We start from the raw sequence: 7,500 nt of genomic DNA, 5'->3' as shown, positions 1-7,500 counted from the left end.
CCTTGGCGTGCTGCACTTTGATGGGCACGCCAGCTGGCCCGTGTGGCCGCAAGCCAGTGTGTCGGCAGGACGTTCTCTCTCCTAGCCTGAAGGCGCCGCATGAATGCAAGTTGTGGCATTGGGGCTGGTGTGGAAAGCGAAGGAAGAGAGAGCTGGCTTGCATTGCCTGCCTGACCCTTGTGCTGGCTGTGCTGAGAGAAGTGCGCAGCGTTGCAATGTGGAAAGGCAGCAGCGTGCAGGCGGCAGGCTGGTGTGAGGTAGGCGGGGCTTGCAGTTTTCCTTGAGGAGGTGGAGAAGAAAAAAGAGAGCTCGGTGGGGATGGCATGAAGGGGAGCGAGTATCAGGCATATAGGCTAGAATTAGCAGGAGAAGGAGAGAAAGAGGAGGAGAAGTAGAAGTAGAAGTAGAAAAAGAGAGAGAAAAAACTGAAAACAACCGGAAAGAAGAAGTGGCGAGGGTGCTAGGGTGGCCAGCTTGAATAGGCGAGAAGACGGTGCTGCAGATGCCTACGGCCATACTAGTCTGAAAACGCCCGATCTCGTCTGATCTCGGAAGCTAAGCAGACTCAGGCCTGGTTAGTACTTGGATGGGAGACCGCCTGGGAATACCAGGTGCAGTAGGCTTTTGCGGCCAGCAGTGACTGCTCACGCCAAGCACTCTCCACACCAGAGGCAGGCCAACCTTTTGCTGCTCTCTGCGTCCTCGCCATTCCTCCCAACACTTGCCTGCGGGCTCAACTCAGGCAGGCGGCTTGGTCGGGCCATTCAGCTGCTGCAGCTTTGCCGGGCCTTTGCAACGCAGCACGGTTGTGTGCCTTGGCGTGCTGCACTTTGATGGGCACGCCAGCTGGCCCGTGTGGCCGCAAGCCAGTGTGTCGGCAGGACGTTCTCTCTCCTAGCCTGAAGGCGCCGCATGAATGCAAGTTGTGGCATTGGGGCTGGTGTGGAAAGCGAAGGAAGAGAGAGCTGGCTTGCATTGCCTGCCTGACCCTTGTGCTGGCTGTGCTGAGAGAAGTGCGCAGCGTTGCAATGTGGAAAGGCAGCAGCGTGCAGGCGGCAGGCTGGTGTGAGGTAGGCGGGGCTTGCAGTTTTCCTTGAGGAGGTGGAGAAGAAAAAAGAGAGCTCGGTGGGGATGGCATGAAGGGGAGCGAGTATCAGGCATATAGGCTAGAATTAGCAGGAGAAGGAGAGAAAGAGGAGGAGAAGTAGAAGTAGAAGTAGAAAAAGAGAGAGAAAAAATTGAAAACAACCGGAAAGAAGAAGTGGCGAGGGTGCTAGGGTGGCCAGCTTGAATAGGCAAGAAGACGGTGCTGCAGATGCCTACGGCCATACTAGTCTGAAAACGCCCGATCTCGTCTGATCTCGGAAGCTAAGCAGACTCAGGCCTGGTTAGTACTTGGATGGGAGACCGCCTGGGAATACCAGGTGCAGTAGGCTTTTGCGGCCAGCAGTGACTGCTCACGCCAAGCACTCTCCACACCAGAGGCAGGCCAACCTTTTGCTGCTCTCTGCGTCCTCGCCATTCCTCCCAACACTTGCCTGCGGGCTCAACTCAGGCAGGCGGCTTGGTCGGGCCATTCAGCTGCTGCAGCTTTGCCGGGCCTTTGCAACGCAGCACGGTTGTGTGCCTTGGCGTGCTGCACTTTGATGGGAACGCCAGCTGGCCCGTGTGGCCGCAAGCCAGTGTGTCGGCAGGACGTTCTCTCTCCTAGCCTGAAGGCGCCGCATGAATGCAAGTTGTGGCATTGGGGCTGGTGTGGAAAGCGAAGGAAGAGAGAGCTGGCTTGCATTGCCTGCCTGACCCTTGTGCTGGCTGTGCTGAGAGAAGTGCGCAGCGTTGCAATGTGGAAAGGCAGCAGCGTGCAGGCGGCAGGCTGGTGTGAGGTAGGCGGGGCTTGCAGTTTTCCTTGAGGAGGTGGAGAAGAAAAAAGAGAGCTCGGTGGGGACGGCATGAAGGGGAGCGAGTATCAGGCATATAGGCTAGAATTAGCAGGAGAAGGAGAGAAAGAGGAGGAGAAGTAGAAGTAGAAGTAGAAAAAGAGAGAGAAAAAATTGAAAACAACCGGAAAGAAGAAGTGGCGAGGGTGCTAGGGTGGCCAGCTTGAATAGGCGAGAAGACGGTGCTGCAGATGCCTACGGCCATACTAGTCTGAAAACGCCCGATCTCGTCTGATCTCGGAAGCTAAGCAGACTCAGGCCTGGTTAGTACTTGGATGGGAGACCGCCTGGGAATACCAGGTGCAGTAGGCTTTTGCGGCCAGCAGTGACTGCTCACGCCAAGCACTCTCCACACCAGAGGCAGGCCAACCTTTTGCTGCTCTCTGCGTCCTCGCCATTCCTCCCAACACTTGCCTGCGGGCTCAACTCAGGCAGGCGGCTTGGTCGGGCCATTCAGCTGCTGCAGCTTTGCCGGGCCTTTGCAACGCAGCACGGTTGTGTGCCTTGGCGTGCTGCACTTTGATGGGCACGCCAGCTGGCCCGTGTGGCCGCAAGCCAGTGTGTCGGCAGGACGTTCTCTCTCCTAGCCTGAAGGCGCCGCATGAATGCAAGTTGTGGCATTGGGGCTGGTGTGGAAAGCGAAGGAAGAGAGAGCTGGCTTGCATTGCCTGCCTGACCCTTGTGCTGGCTGTGCTGAGAGAAGTGCGCAGCGTTGCAATGTGGAAAGGCAGCAGCGTGCAGGCGGCAGGCTGGTGTGAGGTGGGCGGGGCTTGCAGTTTTCCTTGGGGAGGTGGAGAAGAAAAAAGAGAGCTAGGTGGGGACGGCATGAAGGGGAGCGAGTATCAGGCATATAGGCTAGAATTAGCAGGAGAAGGAGAGAAAGAGGAGGAGAAGTAGAAGTAGAAGTAGAAAAAGAGAGAGAAAAAATTGAAAACAACCGGAAAGAAGAAGTGGCGAGGGTGCTAGGGTGGCCAGCTTGAATAGGCGAGAAGACGGTGCTGCAGATGCCTACGGCCATACTAGTCTGAAAACGCCCGATCTCGTCTGATCTCGGAAGCTAAGCAGACTCAGGCCTGGTTAGTACTTGGATGGGAGACCGCCTGGGAATACCAGGTGCAGTAGGCTTTTGCGGCCAGCAGTGACTGCTCACGCCAAGCACTCTCCACACCAGAGGCAGGCCAACCTTTTGCTGCTCTCTGCGTCCTCGCCATTCCTCCCAACACTTGCCTGCGGGCTCAACTCAGGCAGGCGGCTTGGTCGGGCCATTCAGCTGCTGCAGCTTTGCCGGGCCTTTGCAACGCAGCACGGTTGTGTGCCTTGGCGTGCTGCACTTTGATGGGCACGCCAGCTGGCCCGTGTGGCCGCAAGCCAGTGTGTCGGCAGGACGTTCTCTCTCCTAGCCTGAAGGCGCCGCATGAATGCAAGTTGTGGCATTGGGGCTGGTGTGGAAAGCGAAGGAAGAGAGAGCTGGCTTGCATTGCCTGCCTGACCCTTGTGCTGGCTGTGCTGAGAGAAGTGCGCAGCGTTGCAATGTGGAAAGGCAGCAGCGTGCAGGCGGCAGGCTGGTGTGAGGTAGGCGGGGCTTGCAGTTTTCCTTGAGGAGGTGGAGAAGAAAAAAGAGAGCTCGGTGGGGATGGCATGAAGGGGAGCGAGTATCAGGCATATAGGCTAGAATTAGCAGGAGAAGGAGAGAAAGAGGAGGAGAAGTAGAAGTAGAAGTAGAAAAAGAGAGAGAAAAAACTGAAAACAACCGGAAAGAAGAAGTGGCGAGGGTGCTAGGGTGGCCAGCTTGAATAGGCGAGAAGACGGTGCTGCAGATGCCTACGGCCATACTAGTCTGAAAACGCCCGATCTCGTCTGATCTCGGAAACTAAGCAGACTCAGGCCTGGTTAGTACTTGGATGGGAGACCGCCTGGGAATACCAGGTGCAGTAGGCTTTTGCGGCCAGCAGTGACTGCTCACGCCAAGCACTCTCCACACCAGAGGCAGGCCAACCTTTTGCTGCTCTCTGCGTCCTCGCCATTCCTCCCAACACTTGCCTGCGGGCTCAACTCAGGCAGGCGGCTTGGTCGGGCCATTCAGCTGCTGCAGCTTTGCCGGGCCTTTGCAACGCAGCACGGTTGTGTGCCTTGGCGTGCTGCACTTTGATGGGCACGCCAGCTGGCCCGTGTGGCCGCAAGCCAGTGTGTCGGCAGGACGTTCTCTCTCCTAGCCTGAAGGCGCCGCATGAATGCAAGTTGTGGCATTGGGGCTGGTGTGGAAAGCGAAGGAAGAGAGAGCTGGCTTGCATTGCCTGCCTGACCCTTGTGCTGGCTGTGCTGAGAGAAGTGCGCAGCGTTGCAATGTGGAAAGGCAGCAGCGTGCAGGCGGCAGGCTGGTGTGAGGTAGGCGGGGCTTGCAGTTTTCCTTGAGGAGGTGGAGAAGAAAAAAGAGAGCTCGGTGGGGATGGCATGAAGGGGAGCGAGTATCAGGCATATAGGCTAGAATTAGCAGGAGAAGGAGAGAAAGAGGAGGAGAAGTAGAAGTAGAAGTAGAAAAAGAGAGAGAAAAAATTGAAAACAACCGGAAAGAAGAAGTGGCGAGGGTGCTAGGGTGGCCAGCTTGAATAGGCGAGAAGACGGTGCTGCAGATGCCTACGGCCATACTAGTCTGAAAACGCCCGATCTCGTCTGATCTCGGAAGCTAAGCAGACTCAGGCCTGGTTAGTACTTGGATGGGAGACCGCCTGGGAATACCAGGTGCAGTAGGCTTTTGCGGCCAGCAGAGACTGCTCACGCCAAGCACTCTCCACACCAGAGGCAGGCCAACCTTTTGCTGCTCTCTGCGTCCTCGCCATTCCTCCCAACACTTGCCTGCGGGCTCAACTCAGGCAGGCGGCTTGGTCGGGCCATTCAGCTGCTGCAGCTTTGCCGGGCCTTTGCAACGCAGCACGGTTGTGTGCCTTGGCGTGCTGCACTTTGATGGGCACGCCAGCTGGCCCGTGTGGCCGCAAGCCAGTGTGTCGGCAGGACGTTCTCTCTCCTAGCCTGAAGGCGCCGCATGAATGCAAGTTGTGGCATTGGGGCTGGTGTGGAAAGCGAAGGAAGAGAGAGCTGGCTTGCATTGCCTGCCTGACCCTTGTGCTGGCTGTGCTGAGAGAAGTGCGCAGCGTTGCAATGTGGAAAGGCAGCAGCGTGCAGGCGGCAGGCTGGTGTGAGGTGGGCGGGGCTTGCAGTTTTCCTTGGGGAGGTGGAGAAGAAAAAAGAGAGCTAGGTGGGGACGGCATGAAGGGGAGCGAGTATCAGGCATATAGGCTAGAATTAGCAGGAGAAGGAGAGAAAGAGGAGGAGAAGTAGAAGTAGAAGTAGAAAAAGAGAGAGAAAAAATTGAAAACAACCGGAAAGAAGAAGTGGCGAGGGTGCTAGGGTGGCCAGCTTGAATAGGCGAGAAGACGGTGCTGCAGATGCCTACGGCCATACTAGTCTGAAAACGCCCGATCTCGTCTGATCTCGGAAGCTAAGCAGACTCAGGCCTGGTTAGTACTTGGATGGGAGACCGCCTGGGAATACCAGGTGCAGTAGGCTTTTGCGGCCAGCAGTGACTGCTCACGCCAAGCACTCTCCACACCAGAGGCAGGCCAACCTTTTGCTGCTCTCTGCGTCCTCGCCATTCCTCCCAACACTTGCCTGCGGGCTCAACTCAGGCAGGCGGCTTGGTCGGGCCATTCAGCTGCTGCAGCTTTGCCGGGCCTTTGCAACGCAGCACGGTTGTGTGCCTTGGCGTGCTGCACTTTGATGGGAACGCCAGCTGGCCCGTGTGGCCGCAAGCCAGTGTGTCGGCAGGACGTTCTCTCTCCTAGCCTGAAGGCGCCGCATGAATGCAAGTTGTGGCATTGGGGCTGGTGTGGAAAGCGAAGGAAGAGAGAGCTGGCTTGCATTGCCTGCCTGACCCTTGTGCTGGCTGTGCTGAGAGAAGTGCGCAGCGTTGCAATGTGGAAAGGCAGCAGCGTGCAGGCGGCAGGCTGGTGTGAGGTAGGCGGGGCTTGCAGTTTTCCTTGAGGAGGTGGAGAAGAAAAAAGAGAGCTCGGTGGGGATGGCATGAAGGGGAGCGAGTATCAGGCATATAGGCTAGAATTAGCAGGAGAAGGAGAGAAAGAGGAGGAGAAGTAGAAGTAGAAGTAGAAAAAGAGAGAGAAAAAATTGAAAACAACCGGAAAGAAGAAGTGGCGAGGGTGCTAGGGTGGCCAGCTTGAATAGGCAAGAAGACGGTGCTGCAGATGCCTACGGCCATACTAGTCTGAAAACGCCCGATCTCGTCTGATCTCGGAAGCTAAGCAGACTCAGGCCTGGTTAGTACTTGGATGGGAGACCGCCTGGGAATACCAGGTGCAGTAGGCTTTTGCGGCCAGCAGTGACTGCTCACGCCAAGCACTCTCCACACCAGAGGCAGGCCAACCTTTTGCTGCTCTCTGCGTCCTCGCCATTCCTCCCAACACTTGCCTGCGGGCTCAACTCAGGCAGGCGGCTTGGTCGGGCCATTCAGCTGCTGCAGCTTTGCCGGGCCTTTGCAACGCAGCACGGTTGTGTGCCTTGGCGTGCTGCACTTTGATGGGAACGCCAGCTGGCCCGTGTGGCCGCAAGCCAGTGTGTCGGCAGGACGTTCTCTCTCCTAGCCTGAAGGCGCCGCATGAATGCAAGTTGTGGCATTGGGGCTGGTGTGGAAAGCGAAGGAAGAGAGAGCTGGCTTGCATTGCCTGCCTGACCCTTGTGCTGGCTGTGCTGAGAGAAGTGCGCAGCGTTGCAATGTGGAAAGGCAGCAGCGTGCAGGCGGCAGGCTGGTGTGAGGTAGGCGGGGCTTGCAGTTTTCCTTGAGGAGGTGGAGAAGAAAAAAGAGAGCTCGGTGGGGACGGCATGAAGGGGAGCGAGTATCAGGCATATAGGCTAGAATTAGCAGGAGAAGGAGAGAAAGAGGAGGAGAAGTAGAAGTAGAAGTAGAAAAAGAGAGAGAAAAAATTGAAAACAACCGGAAAGAAGAAGTGGCGAGGGTGCTAGGGTGGCCAGCTTGAATAGGCGAGAAGACGGTGCTGCAGATGCCTACGGCCATACTAGTCTGAAAACGCCCGATCTCGTCTGATCTCGGAAGCTAAGCAGACTCAGGCCTGGTTAGTACTTGGATGGGAGACCGCCTGGGAATACCAGGTGCAGTAGGCTTTTGCGGCCAGCAGTGACTGCTCACGCCAAGCACTCTCCACACCAGAGGCAGGCCAACCTTTTGCTGCTCTCTGCGTCCTCGCCATTCCTCCCAACACTTGCCTGCGGGCTCAACTCAGGCAGGCGGCTTGGTCGGGCCATTCAGCTGCTGCAGCTTTGCCGGGCCTTTGCAACGCAGCACGGTTGTGTGCCTTGGCGTGCTGCACTTTGATGGGCACGCCAGCTGGCCCGTGTGGCCGCAAGCCAGTGTGTCGGCAGGACGTTCTCTCTCCTAGCCTGAAGGCGCCGCATGAATGCAAGTTGTGGCATTGGGGCTGGTGTGGAAAGCGAAGGAAGAGAGAGCTGGCTTGCATTGCCTGCCTGACCCTTGTGC

The 7,500-nt window shown here is 57.1% G+C and overlaps 9 non-coding genes across 9 annotated transcripts; all 9 read left to right on the top strand.

The window, feature by feature from the left end:
• The first annotated feature begins 504 nt into the window (after positions 1-504).
• LOC140412549 (5S ribosomal RNA) lies at positions 505-623 on the top strand. Its single transcript, XR_011941739.1, has one exon. It is a non-coding gene; the product is annotated as a 5S ribosomal RNA (ribosomal RNA).
• Positions 624-1,317: 694 nt separating this feature from the next.
• Positions 1,318-1,436, top strand: LOC140412548 (5S ribosomal RNA). Its single transcript, XR_011941738.1, has one exon. It is a non-coding gene; the product is annotated as a 5S ribosomal RNA (ribosomal RNA).
• Positions 1,437-2,130: 694 nt separating this feature from the next.
• On the top strand, positions 2,131-2,249 carry LOC140412547 (5S ribosomal RNA). Its single transcript, XR_011941737.1, has one exon. It is a non-coding gene; the product is annotated as a 5S ribosomal RNA (ribosomal RNA).
• A 694-nt stretch (positions 2,250-2,943) lies between these two features.
• LOC140412545 (5S ribosomal RNA) lies at positions 2,944-3,062 on the top strand. Its single transcript, XR_011941736.1, has one exon. It is a non-coding gene; the product is annotated as a 5S ribosomal RNA (ribosomal RNA).
• Positions 3,063-3,756: 694 nt separating this feature from the next.
• LOC140414249 (5S ribosomal RNA) lies at positions 3,757-3,875 on the top strand. The gene has a single exon (XR_011943390.1). It is a non-coding gene; the product is annotated as a 5S ribosomal RNA (ribosomal RNA).
• A 694-nt stretch (positions 3,876-4,569) lies between these two features.
• On the top strand, positions 4,570-4,688 carry LOC140412543 (5S ribosomal RNA). The gene has a single exon (XR_011941734.1). It is a non-coding gene; the product is annotated as a 5S ribosomal RNA (ribosomal RNA).
• Positions 4,689-5,382: 694 nt separating this feature from the next.
• On the top strand, positions 5,383-5,501 carry LOC140412542 (5S ribosomal RNA). Its single transcript, XR_011941733.1, has one exon. It is a non-coding gene; the product is annotated as a 5S ribosomal RNA (ribosomal RNA).
• Positions 5,502-6,195: 694 nt separating this feature from the next.
• On the top strand, positions 6,196-6,314 carry LOC140412541 (5S ribosomal RNA). The gene has a single exon (XR_011941732.1). It is a non-coding gene; the product is annotated as a 5S ribosomal RNA (ribosomal RNA).
• Positions 6,315-7,008: 694 nt separating this feature from the next.
• On the top strand, positions 7,009-7,127 carry LOC140412540 (5S ribosomal RNA). The gene has a single exon (XR_011941731.1). It is a non-coding gene; the product is annotated as a 5S ribosomal RNA (ribosomal RNA).
• Positions 7,128-7,500: the final 373 nt, after the last annotated feature.

The sequence above is a fragment of the Scyliorhinus torazame genome, chromosome 4, assembly GCF_047496885.1.
Source record: "Scyliorhinus torazame isolate Kashiwa2021f chromosome 4, sScyTor2.1, whole genome shotgun sequence".
NCBI classification, from domain to species: domain Eukaryota; kingdom Metazoa; phylum Chordata; class Chondrichthyes; order Carcharhiniformes; family Scyliorhinidae; genus Scyliorhinus; species Scyliorhinus torazame.
This window is presented reverse-complemented; position numbering and strand designations above follow the sequence as displayed.